The sequence below is a fragment of the Pleurodeles waltl genome, chromosome 3_1 (assembly GCF_031143425.1).
Source record: "Pleurodeles waltl isolate 20211129_DDA chromosome 3_1, aPleWal1.hap1.20221129, whole genome shotgun sequence".
Lineage (NCBI taxonomy): Eukaryota > Metazoa > Chordata > Amphibia > Caudata > Salamandridae > Pleurodeles > Pleurodeles waltl.
In genome coordinates, this window is record NC_090440.1 from 1,604,034,969 (window position 1) to 1,604,062,534 (window position 27,566).

The following is a 27,566-nucleotide window of genomic DNA, read 5'->3' on the forward strand; positions in this document are numbered from 1 at the left end:
AGTCCAATCAACCCCATGCCAATCCAACCGACTTCAGTCTAATCCATCCCACTCCAATCCATTCCTCCCTTTTGTAATTCAGTCCACCCCACACCTGTCCAATCCTCCATAACCCAATCCATCCCACTCCAATCAAATTCACCTTATTCCACCTCACCCGAGTCCAGTCCTCACCATTCCAATCCAATTCACCACACTTCAGTCCACCTCACACCAATCCGTCACTCCAAAAATCAACATCACTGCAGAAAGTCCACCCCATGCCACACCAATCCAGTCCTCCTCACAGCAGTCCAATCCACCCTACTCCAATCCAATAATCCCACTCCAGTCCAATCCACCCCACCCCAATCCAGTCCAGTCCACCCCTCACCAATCCAACCCACTTCAATCCAATCCACCCCACTCCAGCCCAGTACATCCCAATCTAACACAGTCCAATCCACCCCACACCATCCAACCCACTTCCGTCTAATTCACCCTACACCAATCCATTCCACCCTTTTCTAATCAAATCCATCCCACTCCACTCCAAATCTCCACAACCCAGTCTACCCAACTCCAATCCATCCCACTGCACTCCATCCCACTCCAATCAAATCTACCTTAATCCACCCAACTGCAGTCCAGTCCACCCCACTCCAATCCACCCCATACCAATCCAGTTCACCTCACTCCAATCTACCCACTCCATTGTTTGTCTGTCTACTTGGCTGTCCATCTTCTATCTATCTATCCCTGTCTGTCTTGGCAAGCCTTTCTATCTGTCTTTGCAAGCCTCCCTATCTGTCTTGACAAGCTGTCTTTGCAAGCCTCTCTTTTTACTATCTTTTCAATGTGTCTTTCATATTTGTAATAAAGATTTACAAAATCATTACAAAAAAGTATTACCAAAGAGGCTGGCAGTCAATGCAGATCAATAAACTTTTTTATGTCTGGTTTTATCTAAGGCCTTTTGATTTTTCTAAACATATATGTGTAACATAGTTATAGGGCTTTTCAGCCAGATTGTATCCATTAGTCTGTTGTTTTTTTCATATTTTTCTTACACTCAATGCAGCATGCATCATGAGGAAATTAGTCAGTCCCCTTCAGTCAATAGCTGACTTCACTGTGAGTTATGGCATGCTGCCCTTTCACAAGGAACACATCCACACAAAGTAGTTCTGTTTGGTGTCAGGGACTACTATACTAAAGTGTACTTTTTGCAGTCCAAAATATATTTTTACCTCTACCATTTTTTTAGAGTGAGTGGGGCCCACCAGCTTACTCAACCTAAAAGTGGTGCAAAAACCACAACAGAAAAAAACAAGAATTGCTTAAGCCAAAGGCTAGTAGCCAGCCCCAGACCTCTTGACTTTGTCAACCCTTATTCTGTTATTGAAAGAGTAGCTGCCTTGATACTAGACTTTATGAAAATGGTCTGAATAAAAACAGAGATGCACATTAATGCCTGAAGCAGGGTCATGGTTTCTCCGTAATTTGCTGATCACAATTTTAAGGTGATTTTGTGGAACCATGAAAGAAAACACATGAGGACTATCTACAAAGCATAGATCAGCATCTCCTTAAACATCTCCTGTGAACATAGCAGATGGAACACCTGCAGCATATATGTGTAATTTTCTATTTCCAGACACCAGATAAACACAGAATAAATGAGCATTGGCAAAACCAATAGGTTTTGCCTATGTGACAGCTATTGGTTTAGCCAATATCTTTTAGCCATGTTGTACAGAAGCGTGGAGTAGAGTATAGTGGAGTGCAGTGGCATGGAGTAGAGTGGTGTGAAGTTGTATAGAATGGAGTGGTGTTGAATAGCTTTGAGTGACTTAGAGTGGCTTGGAGTAGTGTAAAGTGAAGTGGCGTAGACCGGAGTGGTGTAGAGTGGGGTGGCACAGAGTCGAGTGGAATGGCACAAAGTAGAGTGGAGTGGCATAGACTAGAGTGAATTGGTGTAGAGTTGATTGATGTAGAGTGGACTGGCATAGAGTAGAGGAGGTATACCAAAGTGGCGTAGTATAGAGTGGAGAAGACTGACATAGAGTGGAGGAGAGTGGTTTGCAGTGGCGTACAATAGAGTGGCATTCTGTGGAGTGGGGTAGAGTGGTGTAGAGTGGTACTGTGTGGAGTTGAGCAGCATGGAGTAGAGTAGCGTAGACTAGAGCGGCATTGAGTAGCGTGGAGGTGTCGTAGAGTAGAGTGGACTGGCTTAGAGTGCAGTGGTATAGAGTAGAGTTGTGCAGAGTAAAGTGCAGTGGCATAGAGTAGAATGGTACAGAGTAGAGTGGCGTAGAGTGCAGCTTGGCAGAATAAAGTGACATAAAATGCAGTAGAGTAGAATGGTGATGATTAGGATGCAGTCACATAGAGTGCAGTGGTCTAGAGTGGTGCAAGGGGCAGAGAACAGTGACACAGAGTAGAGTGGTGCAGAGTAGATTAGAGTGGTGTAGAATAGAATGGTGTAGAGTGTAGTGGTGAAGAATGCAGTGGTGTATAATGCAGTGGTGAGAGGAGGACGCTGCAACAGGAGGTAACGCTGTGAGAGAAGGACGCTGAAACCCTGTTAGTCGGGGAAACACACGCAGAGGGGAGACAGTGGAGACTGTGGAAGCGAGACAAACAAGAGAGGAACAAGAGACAAGAGCTTGCAACCCAAGGCCCGAGTAATGTGAGCCTGGGTCAGGGATTGGATCAGAACGGGTCCGAGGGTAGCAGAGTGGGGGTGAGCGGCGCTATGGCGCTACGGAAGCGTTGAGAGAACAGGTGCGATAAGTGCTTGATACCCTTCGGACATGTTGGGACACCTTGTGAGCATTTTGCAGTACACCACTTAGTTTCCTTGTCCTGCCTAGCTGACCAGTCCAGAGCCTAGAATCTAGACTCTGGATAAGTGACAATTGACATTGGACTATAGACTCTCGGTGCCAAGCAATTAGCATCCATTGAGATATTTCTCCTGTGCTAGCCCACCTCTCCCCCTCCCAATGCAGGGACACAATACGGGCAAATGCCACAGATAAGCTGCTGACAGAACTGTAGGATGAAGACCTAGAAGGATCATATTACGTCTCGCTATTGTTTGAGAGGAAATGAAGGTGGAAGGGGTCAGGCAGCCTCAAAGCGGCTGTATTAAATGAAATACCCTCCCCGGCAGGATAGAACAGTGGTAACAGTTTACTTTATGAAAGAAAGGATCCAGAGTTGTAGTGGTATGAGTAAGTTGGCGGTGAGTACATAGGCTGGGCCAGAACATCTGCAAGTGGAGACAGCCTGCATTAGGCAGGTGTGGCTTGTTTGCTGAAAAGTCTGTTGCCTGTACCATGGAAGGCCATAGCCCTTGTGGCATGCTCATGCTGCTTCCTTGCAAGCATATTGGATGCAGGTTGTAGGGTCTGGGAAGTCAGGCGGCACTACAGTTACCGATCCACTCCCCCCGGATCATCCTGCTAACAATTAACTGGCACAATCTGCCTATGCTGCATATGATGTAGTTGTATAACAATACTTCTGGTACCAACAATTAGACACATTGGATTATGATGTAATTGTATAACATTACTGCTGGTACCAACAATTAGACACATTGGATTTGTACAGGGGTACATCTAATATCTAAATATTCTGTACCATCAGAAATCTCTTGCAGTAACACCATGACGTTAACGAGTAGGTGCACCAGTGGGAAACAGGTGGTGCTGAGACGCTTATTAAGGGTGTTTAATGAACTATTCATGACCAGCCAAAGGAAAAAGGTCCCTACAGAAGGAGATAATAATTGCACCATTGAGCCTCCTGGAACCACCATCTGAATCTGCACAGGACCTCCCTGTTTCTAATAGAGTTACTAACAATGCCCCTAAGTTAATAACAAGCTTCTTCCAGGAGACAGAGAAGGAGTCAGCAACCACCTCAACTTCTAACACAACCTCAAGCACTGTGATCAGTGGTGATAGACATTCGGGAAGTTTGATCAAGAGAGTGCTATTTTAGAGTGGTGCCCTGCATACAAATGTAGATAAACTGTGTATGGAGGCTCTTAATGGGGTTGCCTGTACGTCTGAGGCTGATTCAGTTGACCAAATAGCCCAGACACGAGCTCAAGCAGGAGATTATGGCAAAATGATTAGTGCTAAAAGAGTATCAGAAAGGCAGTGGCATGAGCGAGTAGAGTCACTTAAGCATGGCACATGCACTCCAAAGAAGTCCACGTAGGACAGTGACCTTTGTTCCCATCATCAGACTAAGCACATCACTTGGGATTGTGTGAGTCAAGAGCCTGCAGTGATCTGTGATCAACCAAGAACCATATGCCAAGAAAACAATTGCTTGAGCACTAACTCCCTAATGTTTCTTGGTTATAACCTTCCTGATGTACCAGCAAATGTTATAATCTCCAGGAGGGTGCTTAAAGAAAAGGCTGGGCAACTTGGCATCCCTATTACTCTTGATGACTCTGGAGATGCTCCAGAGGAGCCTGATAAGACACCTGTGGAAAGCAGTCGAATTTCCATTGGGGCTTCCATTTGGATGACTCGACCTTTCTGAGCATACCAGCTAATAACTTTGCTGAGAGCACTTCCTCTAAACCTGAACTTCACAAGAATGTATAATCTCAGAAGCTATGAATGCAAGTAGAATCCTGTCTTCAATTCTCTCAGTAATGGAAAAGTGTCTAGGCTGAATTGAACATATAGGATCATTATTGACCCTGATACGTCATGCCTTATTGTCAACAGAACGAAGCTTGGATGCAGCCTATCAGATGACATCTTGAAACACATTTGTAGATTTGTTGGCCCAAAATGCAATATCTATCATGCCAACTGATATAATGCCTAATATATGCCCAGTTTGCAGTCGCCCGTCTTGGCCCACTATCCAATCGATGGAAGAGGTAACCAATGAGGTTAGTATGACTGGTACAGCCAATAACCTCCTTTATACTGATTCCAAGTGTCAAGGGGCTAAATCTACCAGTAATGAGTGTTATTAAGCCTGGAGCAGGCGCTACAGGGCTAACAGATGACCCAGGATATAATGTGGAGAGTTCTGCACCACTAGCAACCTCTGAAAAAGGAGTAATCATTATAGAAGGAACTGTGAATAAGGGGAAGATGGGCAAACCAAGGTAAAAAATATCAAGGAAATACCCAATCTTCCCAGTATATTCGATAAAGTGTCTGTTCTCCAATTCCAAGGAGTATTCGAACAGTCCTATTCCTAGTAGCAGTTTAGCAGGCACTGATACAACAGAGAATGTTGATGGACAGGATCTAACTCCCGTCAGATGCATAGATGATATAAATGATGTAAGTGACACAAACCGCACTAAGAACAACATAATTATGTTGTGTGGTGGCTGTCTAGGCACAGATGCTTCCAAAGTAACAACAAGGCACCTGGTGCAGTCAAAAAAAGGGAAAAAAAAGGTTACACAAAAAGAAATGTTGACCCGCGAGAAGACCTATTGAGGGATTGAAGTCAGGAACTACACCTGAGCCATGAAGAATGATGACTCCTTTTGTAGGTCGTGGCACTGCCCACACAGGGTGTCTGGGTATTAGTCCCCCAGAGGAGCCAGAAGACCCCTGGGACAATTCCACCCTTAACACCGTTGCCCTTATATTTATAACAACAAGAGGCGAAGAAAGCAAACCTGTGATTAAAAGTTCCTGCTCCGACGTTACTACCAGAATCAATAAAAAAGCAGCCAAATGTTGTCTCGAGTTATTTGATCTCTTTCCAGACACTGCTTCCAGGAATCCAGTATACAGGTCAAGGCTGCTAGTCCTATTTTATGTGATCCCCGAGTTAAAGGTTGTCTCATCAGGACATATAAAGATAGTAAGGTTGATTAGCCAACCTGCGGGACCAGGATTGGGCGGGAGCAATGCCCATTTATCTAAGATCGTGTTCACAGTGCCAGACATTTCTGGCCTGGTGCTTAGTCATGCCAATGTCCTCCGTGTTATGGGTATTGACGTCCTGCCATGTTCTGGCATTGGCCAGGGAGAAGAGGTTCTATTTGGGCAACATTGGCAACATAAAGAGCTCCATGGTCCTCTTAATCCTTCCACACATCGCCCACCCAGAGGGGCAGGAAATGGGTATCATCAGGCAGTCAGTGGACTGCTCTTCGCAAACTTATGTATCACTACAAGAGATAGTTCTAGGGCATCTATTATTGATTTGCGGTGACTTTATTACACAACCGTCCATTGCAGTTGTCAGTAGTGAGGTTCTAATGGAAAATCACTGCATGGGTATCCCTGAGACAGCTATGAGTTGTTTTGTTTTAAATCAACAAAGAAAGGTGATACATTTTCTGATTTCTCGATAAATTATCTGTTGCGTTTTATCAATGGTCGTATTGTTTCAGACGGTTCTACCAAAGTGACGTATGATAACGGGAGAAGATTGTCACTAATCAATTACATTATAGTCAACATTGAGTGTTAGGAATGTGTTCTTGATCTGACAGTTATCAGTAGTGGAAAGTGATCAAGATCCTGTGGTTCTCCTCTTAAGGTTGAGCTCCGAGTGGAGTACTAGTTCCAACAGTGCGAGTGTGGTAAATTATAGCCACAAAATCATCCTGACTAACAAAAGTAGGAGAATAAGATGAAGTAATGAGTAATACCTTCATTAATTCCCATTGCTCTAATGGCAAAGTCTGGTTCTATTATTCTGAGTACCCCAGCCGATCATAGTGGAAGTACCCTGGCAGCTTACAACAGTATGTTTGAAGACATGAAACTCTTGTGGCCCAAGTCAGCTGGGACCATAACTGCTTGTCATACTGGTGGGATGCAGAACAAATTTTATATCTGGTATGAAGATGAATGCCTCTGCAAGAAGCGATTGCTGTGGTAAGCTCTGATAGGGCACCACTGCCACCCCCCAAGCAAAGCATTATTTCAAAGATGCAGGTGAGAGTACAAACAGCTCCTAAATGTTAAGAAGTCACAGCTTCAAAATGTGTTATGGGAGGAACGTAGAGAGGCCTCTCTGGAAAAAAACACCAAGAGGTTCTGGGAACTTGTAACTTGGGTGGAGAAGTGGGCAGTTAATGATCCAGAAAGCCATATTGGCCCAGCAGTGTGGGACCAACATTTTAGTGCTCTGTATAGTCGTACTTCCACAGGCCAGCCTGGCCTCCTACCAGTGGGTAAAGATCTCTCTGGGGACCATTAATAACTTTGTACCAGAAGAGGAAGAGTATTGAGTGCAATAAAAAAACATAAGGCGCCAGGGTTTGACCTAGTCCCTGTTGATAGTTATAAGGAGCAGCCTCATCTATGGGCTGAGGTCCTTACAAAATCATTGTACTCGACTCTTACAGGAAACCTTGTTCTATCCTCTAGGCAGGCGTTCTGCCATTCTTGTACCTATTTTCAAGAATGGACAACAGAGGTACAAACGGGCTTCTGGGCACGAATAGGCACTGTGGATCATATTTATGACTTCATACAAGTTTACTGTCCTAAGGAAATCTTCGCTGTACTTGATATTCATGGATTGTTGTGATAGGAAATCCCTCACCATCAATTGAAGTAAAATAGAGCATTGTATTGAGACCGACCCCCTGTCTCAAGAGGAAGCTTATGGTAGATGATATTCCCATTAAGACGGTTCAGCATTATGACTATCTGAGGGTCCGGTTTCCTGAGAAATTGCAATGGGGGAACCACATTTAGTAGTCAGCTACACTCCTGAGAAAATGACTGGGGCAGTCCTTAAGTTTAAATACAAGGCAGATGCCAAATGTATTAGTATTATTTTACAATTAAATAAGCAAAATGCGCTTTATGGGGTTGAACTTTAGAGGTATGCAAATGTACACCAGTTGCAAGCGGTAGAGAACAACTTCCTAAGAGCCTTGCTGAATCTGGGGCCAGGCACCCCCTATTGGCACTTACTGCAGAGCTTAGCTTTACCCCAGTAGCAGAGGTAGCAGCCCTCAGACCGGTGCTTTTTTGGGTCAGGCCGGTGAGAAATTCAAAGGCAGCAATATATTTACAATCTTTGGAAGTCACATCCTCAGATGGTGGTTGCGGTAGGAACAGTTGGTTGTTCCATGTGAAGAATCTCTTGCATGAGCTGCAGATGGGCTTCCTCTGGACTGACCTGCGTAAAATAAGGCAGGATACTGCAGATCTGAATAAGGAGCGCTATCACAGATACAGGCAGACGAGTCAGTGTCTGTTGTTGAAGTCAGGGTCTATATAAGGGCGTTATTTCAGCAGAGACCATGGCCCCCCGTGCGTATCCTACCTGGATTCGATCTACCCTGAGCTCATGCAATCATTTTATGTAAAATACGGACTGGGTATCCTACCGACCAGAGATTATCTAGTTAGAAGCTGTAGGATTGCTGCTGATTTTGAATACTGTGTAATTTTGGAGGGAAGGACAATTTACTACATTCTTGCTGTTTTGCACAAATTATGATTCTGCACACAGGTGGTGGCTGTTTCCCCTTTTTAGACTTTATGAGGTTAAATGTGTAAAGCCGACACTGTTGCTTTGCCTCGGAACCAACAATGAATTTGTATTAAATTCTGTAACATCATATTTGTGGGCTGCTTGGCCACGCCTGAACAGCTGCCCGCTGCCTTAGGCATTACATCAACTGAATGATCAACTATGAGGGGACCTTTGCCGCTGGGTCTGTTCTTTATGCTGTAATGTATATATTTTTCCAGGCGGACATTGCCTCTGCCTTATTTTCTTTATGGATACCTTATTTGACTGATCCTGCTTAATCATGGTTGATACTCTGCTATCTGTGTCTTCTGAAATGTTTTATATACCTGTATTGTTTAATGTTTTTCCGGCTGATCCCTTTTTTAGTTATATGTTGTATTGAACTAACGTTCCCTTGAAGGGGCACCTTAATAAAGCCCCACTCTGCCCTGATGCATCAATTGGTTGTTTTTATCAGAACAGTGCTTGTGGAGAGTTCCTTGACTCTGTACTCTTGGCTTATTTTTGTGGCACATGTTTTATTATGATACTATCTTGTAGCTGCCAAGGTTTATATGTCAGCACTTTTGTGCTGTTTGCTATTATGATGTTTTTTGATTATCTTAAATACGTTTTAAGTTTTCATGAATTATGTTTTAACCAACAGTTTTTACTAATTGTAAGGCTGAGATCTGAAGCAGTAAACAATAAATATCGATATTGAGTGCAGTGGCATAGAGTGGAATGGTGCAGAGTAGAGTGCAGTGCCGTAGAATGCAGTGGTGCAGAGTGGAGTGGCAAAGAGTGGAGTGGTGTAGAATGCAGTGGCATACTATGTATTGACATAGAGTAGAGATGAGTAGAGTATAGTGGCATATAATAGAATGGGGGTAGACTAAAGTGGCACAAAGTGCACTGGAGTAGAGTGTCCTGGAATGGTGTAAAGTAGAGTGGTGTACAGTGGCACTGTGTAGAGTGGGGTTTAGCAGCATGGCGAAAATGGCACAGAGTGGAGTGGCATAGAGTGGCATTCGGTAGGATGGAAGTGGCATAGAGAAGAGAAGAGTGGCATAGAGTTTAGTACTCTAGACTGCTGTGCGTAGTGCAGAGTAGAGTAGAATGTTGTATAGTGCACTGGGGTACAGTAGAGTGGCTTAGAGTAAAGTGGTGTAGAGTGCAGTGCCATAGAGTGCAGTGGCATAGAGTAGAGTGGTGCTATGTGGAGTAGAATGGCATGGAGTGCAGTGGTGTAGAGTAGAGTGTAGTGGCATACAATGCAGTGGCGTAGAATGCTGTGGTGTCAATTAGAGTGGTGCAGGTGTCAAGAGTGTAGTGGCGAAGAGTAGAGGGGCATAGAGTGAAGTAACGCAGAGTAGAGTGGCTTAAAATGCAGTGGCATAGAGTGCAGTGGTGCAGAGTACAGTGATATGAAATACATTGGCATGGAGTGCAGTGGCGTAGACTGCAGTGACGTAGAGTAGAATAGTGCAGAATAGAGTGCAGTGGCGTAGAGTGATGCAGAGCATAATGCAGTGGCATAGATTAGAGGGTTGCAGACTGCAGTTTCAGTTTCAAAGAGTAGAGTGACGTATAGTGTAGTGGTATAGTGTAGAGTGGCGCAGAGTAGAGTGCAGTGCCATAGAATGGTGCAGTGGCATAAAGTGGTGTGGCATAGAGTAGATTGGTGCATAGAAGAGTAGTGTAGAAGGCAGTGACATAGAGTGAGTGGTGCAGAGTAGAGTGTAGTGGCATGTGGGGTAGTGGCATATCATGCAGTGGCATAGAGTGCAATGGAGTAGATTGGTGCAGAGTAGTATGTCATAGAGTGCAGTAGTATAAAGGGCAGTGGCACAGGATGGTGCAGAGTAGAGTTGCATCGAGCAGTGTGTGCAGAGTAAAATGCAGTGGTGCATAGTATAGTGGGGTAGAGTGCAGTGGTGTAGAGTAGAGTGATGCAGAGTAGAGTGGTGTAAAGTGCAGTGGCATACAGTGGTGCAGAGTGCAGGGGCTCAGAGTACAGTAGTGCGTAGAAGACGAGTCATTTAGAGTCAGTAGAGTGGTTTACACTAGCGTGGTGCAGAGTAGAATCTAGTGGCATAGATCAGATTGGTGTAGAGTAGAGTGCATTTGCAAGTGCAGTGGTTTTGAATGCAGTGGTGTAGGGTAAAGGGAAGGGAGGGAAAACAAGCAATGTGGAAGGGGAACGTATGGGAATGAATAGAAACTACATGGGCAGGGATATGGGAGACGGATTGAAGACACAAGCACTCGTATGGCACGTTTGAACAGAAAGAAGTAGCTCCGGAAACTAGTTGGCACAAGTACTTGGTCCATATTCCAACGGAGGGCCTAACATAGGAAGGGGACATGACGCCCACATGCCATGAGAAACAGGGACGAAGGAAAAGAGAGTGATGCTGAAGCTAACCAGTGGTAAGCTAAGGGCATGCTGTAAGCTGACTGTATGTTAACAACATGTCTCTCAGAGACAGTGCAAGTGCTGTCTAGGAGAAACCTAAAAATGAGCTGCAGCAAAATGAATATGTGCTTTTCTTTACTGTCATCAGCATAATCAGTTACAGTAAATAGATGTTATTTGGAGTGTCACAGTGCTGGATAGGTTTAAAGATGTTGTTTGCTACTGCAAAGTAAGTATCACAAGAATGTTATTTAATTAGCTGTTGTATGTGCAGGGTCATTCTATGTGATGAGCTACCAGGTAGCTAGTAGTGTGTGGGTGTTAGCACTGAAATAACAGATGCTGGTGCAGGGTCGAGGGATTTCAACAGAGCTAAGTGTGTGCCTGTTCATTGCAAGTGCAGCTACAGTTGCAGGATAGAGATTCATTAGGCACACTGCGTCCGGGACCAAAAACTGGAGCGTCAATGAGCGCTACTGAATAGGACCCAGGAGCACTGGCAGAGCCACCGTTGGTTTTAAGGACTGTGAAGTTAATTGTTGCCACGGACTTGAGGTATGTCAGCTGAGCTGCTTCTGTATGCAAGGTGTGTAGGAGCAGAGTGCACCTGTGGAGTTGTGCATGGGTCTTTGTGCTTCAATTACAGTGAGATACATTATCATTGATGTGTGTATGTGTGAATCTAAGCACTGTAGTAGCAGCACTAATGGATACTGTTTGTTTTATTTCATCATCTGACAAAATTTTCTTTAATTTCTTTAAAGTCTAACTTGCTGTAGCTAACGAAAGGGGGGTGGGGGGGCACCAGGATGGTGTAGAAGGCTTCAGATTGCTAAAGTGCAAGATGTATCGCTGTGTGTTACACATGCACCTCATCCAGCAGCCAAACATTTTATTGATTTATTTAGTGTTTAGATGGTGTAAGGAAATGCCTCTTTTTGCATGTTCACCCCCACATTTTGAACCGGTGCTGCTAGCTTTTCGACTCTTAGGGTGCACTAAGACCTACAAACCAGACCTCACTGCCAGAGCTCTACCTTATAAAGATTGCATGTTGAGTTGTATACACCAAATTGGCAAGGACTGACTTACTTATAAGTCTTTAGTATATAGAACCCAGGGCATGTAAGGCATAGTATCCACTCAAGGCTGTAGCAATGTTTGAGCCGCCCTTTGTGTAACAAATAACAAAATAGCTTCCAGCCTGCCACTGCAGACTGGAAGGACAGTGGTGGTCATTCCTACCTTGGCGGGAACCGCCAGAAGACCGTACCGCGGTCAAAAGACCGCAGCGGTCATTCTGTCTTTCCCGCTGGGCTGGCGGGCGACCGCCAAAAGGCCGCCCGCCCGCCCAGCGGGAAAGCACCAGCAACGAGGAAGCCGGCTCCGAATGGAGCCGGCGGAGTTGCTGGTGTGCGACGGGTGCAGTTGCACCCGTCGCGATTTTCAGTGTCTGCCAAGCAGACACTGAAAATCAATGTGGGGCCCTGTTAGGGGGCCCCACGACACCCGTTCCCGCCAGCCACCAGGCTGGCGGGAAGGGGGTCGGAGTCCCCATGGCGGCACTGCTTGCAGCGCCGCCGTGGAGGATTCACAGGGGCAGCGGGAAGCCGGCGGGAAACCGCTGGCTTCCCTTTTCTGACCGCGGCTTTAGCCCCAGAAGCACTGCCAGCCTGTTGGCTGTGCTTCCTCCGTCCCCTACCCTGGCGGTCTCGGACCGCCTGGGTAGGAATGACCCCCTGTGTTTCCACTTCCAGTTCAACTTTACCATTGACGCCAAAGGCAAAGCCACCCCATCCCTTAACATTAAATGTAAGTCTTCCCTAAGGAAAGCCTATAGAGCCCTATGGCAGGGAGCTGTATTTTGTTAAGTAAGACATATAGGGGCTGATTCTAACCCCGGCGGTCTTTGACCGCCGGGGCGAGGGTCGGCGGGAGCACCGCCGACAGGCTGGCGGTGCCCCGCAGGGCATTCTGACCGCGGCGCTTTGGCCGCAGTCAGAAAGGGTAAACCGGCGGTCTCCCGCCGGTTTACCGCTGCCCTCAGAATCCCCCATGGCGGCGCAGCTTGCTGCGCCGCCATGGGGGATTCGGACCCCCCCTACCGCCATCCTGTTCATGGCGGGAAAGCCGCCATGAACAGGATGGCGGTAGGGGGGGTCGCGGGGCCCCTGGGGGCCCCTGCCGTGCCCATGCCAATGGCATGGGCACGGCAGGGGCCCCCGTAAGAGGGCCCCGCAAGGTATTTCAGTGTCTGCCTTGCAGACACTGAAATACGCGACGGGTGCTACTGCACCCGTCGCACCTTCCCACTCCGCCGGCTCGATTACGAGCCGGCATCCTCGTGGGAAGGGAGTTTTTCCCTGGGCTGGCGGGCGGTCTTTTGGAGACCGCCCGCCAGCCCAGGGAAAAACTCATAATACCCTCCGCGGTCTTCTGACCGCGGAGCGGTATTATGGGGGCGGAATTCTGGCGGGCGGCCTCCGCCGCCCGCCAGAATTAGAATCACCCCCATAGGGCCTGATTACAACTTTGGAGGAAGGTGTTAATCCGTCCCAAAAGTGACGGATATACCACCAGCCGTATTACGAGTCCATTATATCCTATGGAACTCGTAATACGGCTGGTGGTATATCCGTCTCATTTGGGACGGATTAACACCTCCTCCAAAGTTGTAATCAGGCCCATAGTTTTTATGTTTCAACAGCAAGTTTTCCAAATTATTGTTTTTCTGTAGTTAAATTTAGTAGCCCCATTGACTAACCAAGGTTACTGGTTGGCACCCCAACCCGGCTAACTCCTGAATGAGGCTACTTAACTGGGTCATGGAAGGTATAAAATTAATTATGGCATTAAACCCGACCTGATGCACAGGTTGAATTTAATACCACTGTTAAAGGTAAGCAACTTTTAGAAAGTTGCCACGCTGTACTCCAGCTAGTCCAGTGGCCTCACAAAGGCCCTGGCACACAGACAGCTTTCTGACCACCAGGGGAGACATGTGAATGACTCCCCAGCATAGGAACAAAGGCAGTTGCAGTGCACAGAGGTGTCACCTCCTCCCCCAGGATGGTCACTCAGGGTGTTAGCCCAAAAGATGAGCTTCAAATGTGAAGCCACTTTTGTGAGGGAAGTAGTGCCAACATCCCTGAGCAGGATGAACTTTGTTTCTACAGACAAAGTGGAGACAGGGTCCAGGAGGGAAAACACATCCCCAAACCTGTTCTGCAGAGGGTGTGTAGCCCTCTGGTAGCACCACCTCTAGGATGGGCTACCAAATTCCTAACGGCCGAGGAAGGGTTGTGCCATCTTGAAAGAGGCAAGAATGTGGCACTCTGGGACAGCAATATACAATATATCACAGGAACTTCGACACCAGGTGGGAGGGGACCCAGTAGCCCATTGGGTAGTGACTGTGTGGTCCCCTCATGGCACTTTCCTAGGATAAAAATGGCACCTCTGGCACTCTGACCCTCAGATCACGCAGGAATTGGAGAGAGGACAGAAGAACGACTGCCTAGCTGCCTTTGTAACCGCACAAAGAGAGGCTGCACCATTTGAAGGACTGCACCTGCTGCACTTTAGGCTAGCAAAGTTTGGACTGTGCCTATGGCTCCTGGATCGGAGAAATGTTGATCTGAGCCACAACCTACAACAGTACCTCTAATGATATGTTGGCTGATCTTCTGGAACCAGCCCCAAGGGCACAAGAACTGAAGTAGCCCAGACGAGCTGATAGCCACCACAGACGTTTTGCCACTACCAGTCGCCAGGCACCCAAGAGGACAAATCTGAGATGGCCAAAAGTTGTCCTGAGTCTACCTTACCTAGAAGTGCTATCCAAGTCCAGATTTGTCACACCCAAGGGACTCTTGCCGCCACCTCAGGATTTCGCCCCAGCTGCGGCGTAGACTGATCAGTAGCCAGGAATCGGCTGGCCTGCTTCTACAGTGTAGAGCAGAGGTCTTCAAACTTTTTGATGCCGGGACCCCCTCTTAAAAAAATTTAGGTGTAAGGACCCCCTCCTGCTAAAAATTTCTAGAACCTGGTACTCCTCATCATCAATAATAATTAACATCCCCATTTCCCACAGCAAATCATTTTTACTGTGAGGAAATATTAAACAGTGTTTAGAAAACCAAAGGTCAGTGAGTGTGGGGGGTGGCCAAGGGTGTGGCTAAAAACGAAGGTCCTCATTTATGAGAAATTGACGTGGGGCAGTGCCGCAAGCCTTCTTGCTTCACTGCCCCATGCCAATACAAAAGGGCAGGAACGGACCGTATTTATGAAATATAGTGCATTTCTGTCCTTTCCTGTTGCACTGGCGCACAATTGCTGCCTAGTGCCAACATAGGCTGGATTGTATTTGTGCAGGAAGGTGCACCTTCGTGCACAAAAACAATCTAAAGAGGCATTGTACATCTTTCTATATGTGCGGCAGACAGCAACACACATGGAAAGAGAAAAAACAAGGAGAAATTAAAACATTTCTCCTCATTATACCTGCCCTGGGGCGGCGTAAGGTTTTGGCACTGCTCCAGTTTATGTGATTTTGTATATCTGGGGCAGCATCAAAATCCATCTGTGTTGCATGGAAACACCCACCACTACACACCTGGAACGCCTTGTTGACGCAAAGTAAGGCAATGCAGTGGCTTGCGCTGCTTTGCCTTATTCCATAACTACAAGGCCATTCAAAGCCACTCCGAGTGGCTTTGCGTCACCTTATAGGTATGATTGAGAGGCTTGCGTCACCGGAGCGTAAAAAAAAGTGCTGCTCCAGCAGTGCAAGCCTCTCATAAATAAACCCAAAATATTCTCTATGTTTTTTAATAAGGCTTTCACCATCAGGTAGTTATATATAAAATAACAGTGCACTTAAATGAAAAATAAATAAAATTAAGTTGGTACTCAGTGGGAAATGCACCATAGTGCATTATGAAACCTCTAGTAGTTAATGCACTGCAGAGGTCTGTGTGTAACCAGAGAGGGTGACAGAACTAAATCTTGCTTGGTGCAGTTGAGAATAGTGACTTTTGTATTTTTAGTGCCATGAGGTCACAGCCTGTGACAGAAAGCACTGTGAATATGTAAGGCATTATTTTATACTTGCATTAACACACAGTATGAGATAGGCCACTACAAAAAGGTTTAATATAAAACGGTGCTTCCAAAATGTGGATTTAAGTAATATCAGAGCATATGCAATACATTGTTTTTTTAATAGCTGTCCCTTCAACACCTCCAGGTGAACTAAGCGCTGTGTAAATACAATTACAATTAAAAGCACGCACTTCACAGTGCAGTTGTTAATTCTTTGCATTACCCTCAAAAAGAATAAATGTTTGTCCTCACAAAGCTTTGAGTGATTTGATCATTTAAAGCTGCTCCCAAGCACCCTTAACATTCATTCGCACATCAGCTCGTATAGCACGTTTGCTTATCATTCTGGAAGCAGACGCTCTGGGATGAAGGTCTCCTTAGCTGTCTGTGCGGCTTTCACAGCACAGGAGAATCAAATTAAAGTTCAGCTGAGGCATTTTAAGGATTGGCTGGGGCCATGCGTGACCCCCTTTCCAGGACTCCACGACCCCCAGATTGAAGACCTCTGGTGTAGCGCCTTCAGGGGACCCTGATCTCTATGGCCAAGGTTGCCTCACTTCACCTGTGGACCAAAGAACACACACAAAGACACCCCCATCAACCTCACTACAACCCGAGCATTCTTTGAGCATCTTTTGCCTGCATCCCTCAGCATTAAGACCAGAAGTAACTGTTTCAAACTTTTCAAAAGTTCCCAAAGTTTTTACCAATGCTTGTTTGTGGTTGCATTTATTAGTGATAATATCTTCTAAAATCTGTATCTCTGGACCCTCCAGAGGATTTGGTTCATCAAGTTCTCTAAACATTCATACAAATATAATGTAATTTAATCAATTGGTGTCTTCTTTCTTTCTTGTATGGTTGCTTTCATATTTTGTTGTTTGGTGGTGTTAATTGCTTTACACACTGTTTCGTTGCTAAGCCTTACTGCTCGCTTCCACTTCTACCCAAGGTTGAGCTTGAGGTTAAGTAAACAAACCTGACTGGACCCAAGACGGTATTTGTGAGTGTACTGCACGATAAGGCTCCACTTCCATGACATATAGTACACCCACATCATCACACATAGCAAACATCAAACCAACCATATTAGCGTTTCAGAGAGTTTCACAATGAAAAGAGATACACTATACTGGTAACTAGTGAGGCATATAGAGTAAGTTCATAAAGTCAGAAATGATATTCAGCATCAACATATGCAGGTAGGGAGAATTCAATGTATGCCTCGGCAAGTTTCTAGATAAAGCACATTACCAGCTAGAATAAATTCCATTATTTATGAGGATCAACGAATAGAAGGATAAACAGATACTTCTGTAATCACTGAGTCTTTTTTGCTTCATTTATATCTCAAGCACACATCAAAATTGATCAGTCCTTAAGAACCTGAACAACCACCCTGTTCGAACATCAGATGTGTACATTTTTTAAGTCCTGGTTAAAGAAAAAGGGACCTGGGTAGATTCTAACACATTTGAAAAATGTTGAAGCACTTTTCTTTCATGGAAGTTTGTTGGAACAGGGGGCAAGACACTCCCATACCAATGTGTATTTTCAAAGACAGACCAAAGTCAACATGGCTGTGAAGGACCGATGTTTCACACCATGTGCTGCTTGAGCAGCCGAAGTAGGGGCATACAGCAGACACTGGGGGTTGGGAACAATGGTTGGAGTTGTTTAGGGTGCTTGTGGTCTTCTGTGGTGTAGACAATTTGATAGTGATGTTTCTGTGGGTGGGGCATGCTAATTGTGGCTGGCTTCTGTAGTGCAGTCAACAGAATTTGACAAAGCACATCAAGTCATCTACACAGATGATAAGCGCTGTAAAAATGTAATTAAATAAAATACAGGATACTTTGTAGCTCCTAAAAGAAAGACAAATCAATAATATTTAATGTATAAAACAGGATAAAGAAATACCTATCGACTGAACTCTGCAACCAGGATCCCTAAGCCTGTCAGGAATCTGACCAAATGTGACCAAATTTTGTGATCCAAGAGAATTACCTTATTCCACTGTAGCTCCGCTTCCTTTACCATCACAGTTTAGAGCACCTTGAAATACATCTGTTCAGTATGTGTGCTGTAAAAAACCTCCCCGATTATAGGTTTTCCTCAATCTATTTTGCAAACACAAGCCACATCAAGGGTTCACATAACAGCTGAATTGTCTTTTGATTCACTCAAGGCATTGTATTTGGGTGAAACATGAGGAGAATATGTGGTTATGTTCATTTATTGGATGCTGTGTGCTATGTTGTTGCTTATATGTTAGTTTATGGTTAATTATTTTCTTGGCAGTCATTGTGATCCACGTGTATCTCTGAGAAAGAGGAAAACCAGAAAGGGAGCACCCTGCCCCATACTCCCGCACACAGTCTGCTCCAATGCATCATGGTTGATGCAGTACAAGTTCATTTTATAGCCATAAAGTAAACTGTAGTTTGTCACCTTAGTAGCTGCAGCAAGTGCTGTAAATCTCTGGACACGTGTTTCTGGGTTCTGCCCTTCACCAGCAGAGAGCAGCTTTGTCTGTGGGGTTGCTGGAAATACTGCCAAAAGACCACTCAGGTGTATGTACCACTCACTGGCACGCAGGTGCTCAACCAGAGCTCGTAGGCTCATTGGCTCAAGGAAGCCTTCCTAAACAGGAAAACCAGAAAGGGAGCACCCTGCCTCAAACTCAAGCATACAGTCAGCCCCAAAGCATTGTGGTACCTCTGAGAAAGAGGTTGTTTTGAATCAGCTTCATTATTTTTAGGGGTCTTGCATAGATACAGCACACTTCCAGCTGTGTACACAGCACAGTGTAGGATTAAATGCAGGCTCTGCCAATCTGGCCTACACTGCACTTTAGAAACATACACAGTGGTTTACAGGAAGCCCACTCTTTATGCACAGCTACGTGGGAGAGCTGATACCCTCTGACTTCTGGAGATGGACATTTTGGATGTGATATTGAATGAGACTGCAACAAGAGGTGACACCTTGATCCTAAGCCATCCACACCTCTTTGGGCCCACCTGCTGTGACCATAGCGCAGCCAGCTCACATACCATCTCCCACCACTGCTCTACTCCCATCCTAGTTCAATAGTAGTCTATGGAGCAAAGGTATTTACCATTTCCCCTGCACCCATTGACCACTAGCAGCACAGAGACCACCAGGAGGGAGCCATAAGCAAGGAGGAGACCCTGGTCAGGAGGAAGAAGCACATTGGCTGTGAAGTACATGAATGCTCAGACACTGCCAAGTCTGACACCATCTGTTCGCTTAGCTAAAATACCCAACCTGTCTGTGAAAATGCAGCACCTTTCTGGTTAGATTCTTGTGCCCTCATTTTCAGGTCCATAGCTTGAGTCCAGAATATGGAGAAGGTGTTATTTGTTGCATTTACAGCACCCTTCCTCTGCCACGAAAGCCTCTCCCACCCTCTATGGCTCACCCAAAAGAAAGACTGCCAGAAATTCTTTCTCACTCTCCAATTTTACGTGGCTCCCTAAAATTGTATGCGTTCTTTTAAAAAGAGAGCTCCACAAAGAAAGTTGTAGCTAGCTGCAGACTGGTACCTCTATACAACTCTCTTACAGTACCCCCACCCTACAAAGCCATAACAGCACCCTTTCTGAGATCACTTGGGATTTCATTAAGCAAAGCTGTGTTTTACATTTAGGGTCAAATGCACTTACTTTTAGAATAGTGACTTCCAAATAGCGACTTACTCTGAATCGCTAGTTGATAATCACTATTCTAAATGTATGAAAGTTTTCTTTTTAAATGTAGACTTTCAAAGTAATCTATGAAGGAAAGTCTTAATTTTATTAAAGACACGGAGGCAACTATTATGCTATTCTTTTCTTGTTTTATTCAATAGCAGCAGTCAAGAAAAAAAAACACAAATCCCAGAAGGCAAACAAAACGTGGCCAATGGGAGAAAATGAGTAGTCCATGTATTTGCACCAATCACAGTCCAGTACACCCCTAAATACTCATCTTGACTGTGACCAGCCCTCTTTTCTTGTGCGAGGGTTAGAAAGTAAAAAACAAAGGTAGAATGGCACAAATAATGCAAATTGCCTTAACTATCGCCAAAAGGTCTTGAACAAAGTTCATCAACGGTGACTTGGAACTGGCAAAAAGGAGGATGTCCTGATGCAGACGGTAATGTTGAGGACTCGGAGGTGCGGTAAGAGTCCAAAGTTGGCTCACTGGAAGGAGATGATCAGGATGATGTTTTTGAAGGAGTAGAAGATGCTGAGAGGGAGGGAAAAAAACCTAAATATGTTGAGGCAGGATAATACTCGCCTCCATGTCTTTAATAAAATTAAGACTTTCCTTCATAGATTACTAGGAAAATCTACATTTTATGGCAAGACCGGAGACTCCTTTTATGCTAGTTTAAAGCGAATTAATCACAGTTAACGAGGCATGTTGTATTAGCTCACAATAAAATACTTTAAACACATTGTCATTGGACCAGTCAGCCGATTTGAGAATGTCTTCCAAATGAGAGCCAGCCCAAAAGGCCATAGAGGCCATAGCACCTCTGGCAGAATGGGCCCCTAAAATGGAGATGTCAACACCCGCCAAGGACATAACCCACTCAACCCAATGGGCAAGTGTTGGGGAGGAAACAGGCTTAAAAGGTTTCTTGGAAGAAATCAAGACTTGGGATGCAGAAGATAATCTCAAATTGGCTGTCTTTTGTTCATATATTTTTAAGCATTGTCCTACACAGAGTTTAGGCTGGTCATGAAAATAAGGATAAAAAAACTGTTGACAAATTGGTTTTAGTACGTCTATGAACATTAAAAAGACACTTGAAGGAGTAAAATGGTGAACAGTGATATCCAGGGCTCTAACATCTGAAAGGCGTTTAAGAGAAACAAGGCATAGTAATATGGCAAGTTTGGCCGATAGCTTTTTCAAAGAGAGCATAATATTATCTGGCCAAGATAAAAAGAGATTGAAAACAACATTAACATCCCACAAGAAACTGTATTTTGGTATAGGAGGATTAGAAAATGTTACTCCCTTCAACAGATGACAGACCAGAGGATGTTCGCCAACTGGTTTTCCATCGATGTAAGGATGAGCCGAAGAAATAGCCGACCTGTACAAATTGATAGTACGATAGGACTTACTTTTGCTAGCTTCAGCCACAAGGATATTAACGATAAAAGTTACATACGCTGAAAGGGGATTGATACGTTTTCCCATACACCAGCTATGCCATAATGACCACGCTGATCCGTAGGCTTTCTTTGTACCTGTAGCCCAGGAGTGTTCGATGAAGACTGAAGCCTCTGCCAAAATAGAAGGGATTGGTTGGGAATCCCTGACAATCTCCATGCTGAGAGGGTGAGAAGATTCTCTGGAATCAAGTTGTGGGGAAGACCGAGGGGATTGGAGAGGAGGTCTGGAAAGGACGGAAGCAGACAAGGGAAATCTGTTGCTAATTCCAGTAGGGAAGGAAACCACACTTGGGATTGCCAAAAAGGGGCTATGAGAACAACCACCGCCTGTTGACGTCTGACCTGGGCTAAAAATCTGCTTATCATGATAAACAGAGGGAAAGCGTAATTGAGAGAGGTTGACCAATCCTGAGAGAAAGCATTGAACGCTAGAGCTAAGGAATCTGGATGCCAGCTAAAGAAAAGGGGTAGTTGAGTATTGAGTCGACACGCAAATAGATCTATCTGGAAAGGGCCTCATTTGCAAGGAATGGCCTCGAAAATCATGGGATAAAGTCTCCAATCGCTTGAATCTTGGAGGTATCTGGAATGCCAGTCTGCCACCGTATTTAGGTTGCCCGGAAGATATTCTGCCTGAACCGAAATCCTGTTTCGAAGGCACAATTCCCAAAACCCTTTCACTAATTCCGCTAAAGTTTTGGATTTTGTGCCTCCCAAATGGTTGATATAACAGACCGCTGAAATGTTGTCCATCCTGAGAAGTACTGAGCAACAAATCCTGCCTCTTGCTGAACTTTTTATTGCAAAGGAGCCGGCAAGCATCTCTGAACAGTTGATGTGGAACTTTGACTCCTCTAAAGACCATGTACCCCCAGTCGAGATTGGCCCACATCGGGCTCCCCAGCCAGAACAGCTTGCATCGGATTCTAATACTAGATCTGGGGCTGCTGCAAAGATAGTCCTGCCGTTCTAGGAATCTAAATGGTCTATCCACCATTGCTGTTCTGGCCAAGATTCCTGACCTAAAACAACCTTGTCTGAATAAGAGAGACCCTTTTGTAGATGATGCATTTTGAATCTTTGAAGAGCTCTGCAATTAAGTGGACCTGCAAAGATGGCCTGAATTGATGAAGAAAGAATACCTTCTATCCTTGCTAGAGTTCTAATGGCTATAAGAGATGTGCGTAAGTTTTGAAGAATCTCGGATTTTATGGATTTTACTTTTGCGGAAGGAAGATGCAGTGTAGCTGAGACCGAGTCCATGAGAAACCCTAAGAACTCTAGTTGTTGAACCGGAACCAGAGAAGACTTATCGATTTTTATGAGAAAGCCAAGGTTCAATAGAAGGGAACGGTGCTAACTGGAGATGAGATTGAAAAGAAGAAACACTTTGATTCATGATAAGGATATCATCCAGATAAATAATTAACTTGACTCCTTGGGCTCTGAGAAAAGCCACCACCGGTCTCATGAGTTTTGTGAAACACCGAGGTGCTGAAGAGAGGAAAAATGATATGTTTGGTTTAACCTTTCGAATTGTAAGAATTGCCTTAACTCTGGATGCCTGGGAAGGGTAAGGGATGCACCCTGGAGGTCCAAACGAACCATCCAATTGTTCTGTAGAAGAGAATCTCTGAGGTGCAAAATAGTCTCCATTTTGAAATGACGATAGACGACAAAACGGTTGAAGAGTTTTAAGTTGATGACTGGACGCATCTTCTTGTTCTTCTTTTGAACGAGGAAAACCGAATTGATAAAACCTGTAGGATCTAACTGACAAGGGACAATTGTGTGCTTCTGCAGAAGGGATTGGATCTTTGTTGAAATTAGGTTTGTCATTTCTACTGAGAACTTGGGTGGGTGAGGAGATGCCCGTTGAAAAGGTTTTGAATAAAACTTGATAGAATAACCCTGTACAGTGTTTAATACGCAAGGATCTGTGGTAATCGACTTCCATTTTTGAAGAAACAACAAAAGACAACCTCCTACAATAGGAAGGCCAGAAGAGGGACTTACCGGTTTGGGATGAGAACCTGGAGCCTCTGTTGCCTTTTTTGCGGAAACCTCAACCTCTCTGCGGGTAGAATTGAGGTCTGTATTCTTGGTAGGGGGAATTGAAGGCACCACGGGAACCCTGGTTGTTGTAGGAGCAACCGGCAAAGCGGTTCCTGCCTCTGCCGAACCTTGCAAAAACCCGGTCAGTGAACATCTTCTTAAGGGATTGCTGGGCTTTATCCAAAGAAGCAAAGGTTGCCACATACTTGCTTAGCTCCTTTATAAAGGAATCCCCAAAAAGGAGACTTTCCGCTTTGATGCCTGGATCTGAAACAGCCAGGTTGACAAGTTTGGGGTCAAGCTTCAGGAGGAGACCTTTTCTGCGTTCATGAGTGATTGCGGCATTGGCATTCCCCAAAAGACATAAGGATCTTTGAACCCATAAGGACAAATCAACAGGGTTAATAGACGAATTGTCCAGTCGACCTGCTTCTGGTATATCAAAATTGCGAGTCAATGGACCCACAACATCCAAGAGTTTGTCCTGCCATGTGGACCATGCCTTATCAACCCCCTTGCAGGGATCCTTACCTAACTTGGTAAAAAATATCAGCAGAGAAGGATCAATGGCTGGAGTAGAGGTTATTTTGGAGTGCAGAGAAGGGCGAGGACACTCAGAGCACAGTTTAGCTCTAGATTGTTTATCCAGGGGAATGCGCAGTCTAGAAGCAACATAATCCCCAACATGATCTGCCGGGAACCATTCCGTGGAGTGTGGATGGTGTATGTCATTTGGGTCAAACATAGGAACCCCTTCCGAGTCAGTAAGTAATAGAGGTTTAGAAGCCTCTTGCGCCAAAAGCCTTGCTTTTTTAGGAGGAGGGGAAAAAACAGTATCCCTATCATTATCCGATTTATCTTCGTCTGAAATCACGGCCGGGATTTCATCATCAGTATCTAAGATACTAGAAATAACAATAGGCGCAGAAAATGTTTGGATTTTTTGGAACATTTTAAAGACGATTTATTTTTGTTTGAAAACCCCTCCATTAAGGGAGGCCAATGAGCATCTGTGTCCTCTGCCTTTTGTGAGGAAACCTCACCAACCAACGCTCCTTTGGAAACATATTTGGAAAGTAGGCGTTTTCTGCTATCCCGCCAGACTGAGCCAAAGTTGTCTTAGATACCAAACTTAAAACCGAATATTTCAAATTTTTTGACAGTTTATTTATAGAGGCTGAAACAGCCTGTTCAATAGAAAGTTGGATAAAATCATTCAATTGTTCATTAACAATTTCCTCTTCTTCATTCATTGTCTTATCAATAGGGGAACTATCAACTTCCATGAATACAGTAGGTTTGAAGAGGGTTAACAGTTTCCTCAACCGGATGAAAAAACCAACTCGGCTCTGCCTCTGGGCGGAGAAAAGGGGAGGTCCGGGAAGGAGAACACAGAAGAAACAAGGAAGTGAGGAACGGAGGAAAGAAAAACCCAAGCGGTAAGCAGAAATGCCCAAAAAGCCACAAAATTACCTGCGGTGTCACCGTTCCGACATTTCTCTCAAACGTGCACCGGAAAATGGCAACACAGTAAGAGCAACGCCAAAACTTCGAAAGATAGCGCGCACTGGAGACGACACATGTTTGAATGTTCAGCTACAAGCCGAGCTGAGAAAGATAAGGTGGACAAAGCGTGATAGAATGCAGCGCACCAAACATTAACAGTAGATGAAGTAAAAATGTAAAATAATGAACAACAAGATTTTCAGTACTTATCTTGACTGCGAGCAGCAAGAAGAGAGGGCTGTCCACAGTCAAGATGAGTATGTAGGGGTGTTCTGGACTGTGATTGGTGCATATACATGGACTACTCGTTTTCTCCCATTGCCCACGTTTCGTTTGCCTTCTGGGATTTGTTTTTTTTTTCTTGACTGCTGCTATTGAATAAAACAAGAAAAGAATAGCATAATAGGAGCCTCCGGTCTTGCCATAAAATTTGTGATTCCTAATAGGTTGCAAATCGACTTATCTCATGAATATCAGTAAGGTAGCTTTTCAATTTGCAACCCACAAACAATTGCTGCCATCACAAGAATGGCGGCTTGCTCGGGTCAGCAGACCACAATGTCTGATTGCTATTTAATAAAGCAAACTTTTTTTTAAAAAAATGCAGGCTGTTTTCGTTAAAGGAAAGAGGGCTGCATTTAAAAAAAAAGGTGGGGGGTCTTTGTTTTTTCCCTTGTACCACTGCCACCTCTTAAACAAGTTCACATTCTCAGGGAGGCCCTTCCATTTGTGAATGGGTTACCACTACATCCATGTAGTCGGTAATGTATTAATGTTTTGTGACCGGAATTCAATCAAAAACATTAGTGCATGGCATTCCAATTCGAAGTTAAAAGGGGATGTCCTTTACAAATACTGAATTGGCAAACCCAAATTGTGATTCATGGTTTGGATTTTATAACCTAAAATGCTTTTTTTTTATTGCCAACTGGCCGATTCTGCGAAAACGTAGTACAACTAGCCCTTAGTTCCTTAAGAGGGCAGGAGGAGGTGCTTTTTACTATACAGACCTGTGGTTTAAACTCAACTCTTCATTAAGACCTTAGGACGTCCTTGCTGACCTTCAGTATGCTCTGCATATATGAAGAATAGTATAGAATATCCGAAATATATCTTCACTTGATTCCTCAGGTTTTAATATGTAATACAAACAGAAACCCTTGAATCGCCTCATGGGACAACCTGAGCCAGCCTTCAGTACTTCGAAGCCATACTATTGGCTGACTGCTCGCCCTACAAATGACAACAACACCTGAAAATAATGATTGGTGAAAGGATGTCTGGGAGTGCAAGAGGTGTGCTCTTGTGACATGGAGCCATGCAATAACCATGTGTGAGCTGTTAAACTGGTGGTTACATACAGAATACAGCAGCAGGTGCATTAAAACCCTGAGCTATCATACTCATCCCGTGCCAGGCAACTCATATCTGCATTTCTGAGGCATTCTGATGCAGTAACTTTGACCCAGAAGCAGGGCTGCCCAAGATCACAGGCATTAGCATAGGTGGTGGCGTGCTGTGGTGACTCGTGATTGCCGCACCCTGTGCGGTCAAGATGGGTAGCGCCGTCCGCCCTGAGTCAATGTTTTCCTTCTGGGAGCGAGTTCCAGGTGACTCGGTGTCCGCCTTCTTGCAGCACCTGTCACGCCGCACACTGCGATGGACGCAGGCGCTGGGAGTGGAGGCGCTGGGAGCAGTGAAGGTCAGTTTGGGATACATATGGGTCTTCTGTTGTTATTTGGTCTCTGTCTCGTCTCTGGGTGCCCAGTGCTGCCAATTTGTTCCATGTTCTCTATGAAAAATGCAGACAAACTGGTCTTTAAGCCAGCAGTGCTCAATCTTCTGGTAACAGTAGTTTCGAATTACCTTTTACAAACGATGAACTTCCAGGCTCCAACACCTCAGGTTTTTTTTTCAATGTTTTGTCTGGTGCTCTGTAACTCTGTGGTTGGCTCTGGCTGCTGTCTTGCAGTTCAGCTGGTACATGCGCTAGACTCGGAGATCCGGTTGCAATCTACAGGTCTGGGGCTCCAATTCCGATATAGTATTTCACTGAGAAGGCGCAGTTGCTGCTGCACGGGCTGTGTGTACACTGCACCGACGTACGCGTGTAACATGCAGGAACCATGATCTCACCCCAGTAAGTTAACGCAGTGGGTTACCAAGCCTGCTGCAGCTGCCCGTGCATGTTTTGTGTGCCGTATAAACCTGCGGCATCTGCATCTTTTTAGATAGCAACCAGCATAAATTTTTAAATAAATTGCATGACACATTTTGGAAGTCACGGAAGACAGCCAGTGTAGCTACGTTTGCATGCTGCCTTCATCAGTGTGCAACGGCAGAAATACATTTGAATCCCAGAGATACAGCTCAGTTGGGTGCAAATCGACTGAAGACATCTCTGTGCGATGCAACCTATAGTTTGCATTCTTGACTCGAACAAGAACAGTGTTTACTCCACGTTTCATTCATCTGTGGTCGTTTAAAAAAATAGATTGGGGGTACAGTTCAACCTGTGTCGTGAACTACGGAAAAGAAGCCAATATATTGTTATGAGGCACTAGAAGTTCACTCTGTAGTTTCTACGTTGCGCTCGCGTCGCTTCTCGTCCCTTGTTTCATTTCCGTTCTCTAAGTGGTCCTCTGTGCCTCGCTTCTGCAGCTTGTGGTTTGTCTGCCCACCTCTTCTGGTGCTTTACCTCCGCGGCGCCTCGGAGCTGTGCACTCTCTTTCACGTAGGTCTGCTTTTTTGCGCGCCTTTTCGATAATGTGTGCACTGTTTGTCATGTATCTCTTGTTTATAATTAAAATAAGTGGTGT

The 27,566-nt window shown here is 44.9% G+C and overlaps 1 protein-coding gene across 3 annotated transcripts in view; it reads left to right on the top strand.

Moving 5' to 3' along the window:
- The window catches only part of SYTL1 (synaptotagmin like 1), a 272,953-nt gene that overhangs the window by 35,725 nt on the left and 209,662 nt on the right, over positions 1–27,566 (top strand). The window contains exon 1 of one of the 3 annotated variants that reach the window (XM_069225244.1): positions 26,352–26,449. The exons of 1 other annotated variant lie outside the window; for it this stretch is intronic. The gene's annotated coding sequence lies outside the window, so the exon portion shown is untranslated. Of the gene's footprint in view, positions 1–26,351; positions 26,450–26,747; positions 26,888–27,566 lie in introns of those variants that run through there. One more of the 3 variants, XM_069225243.1, reaches the window with a different exon arrangement.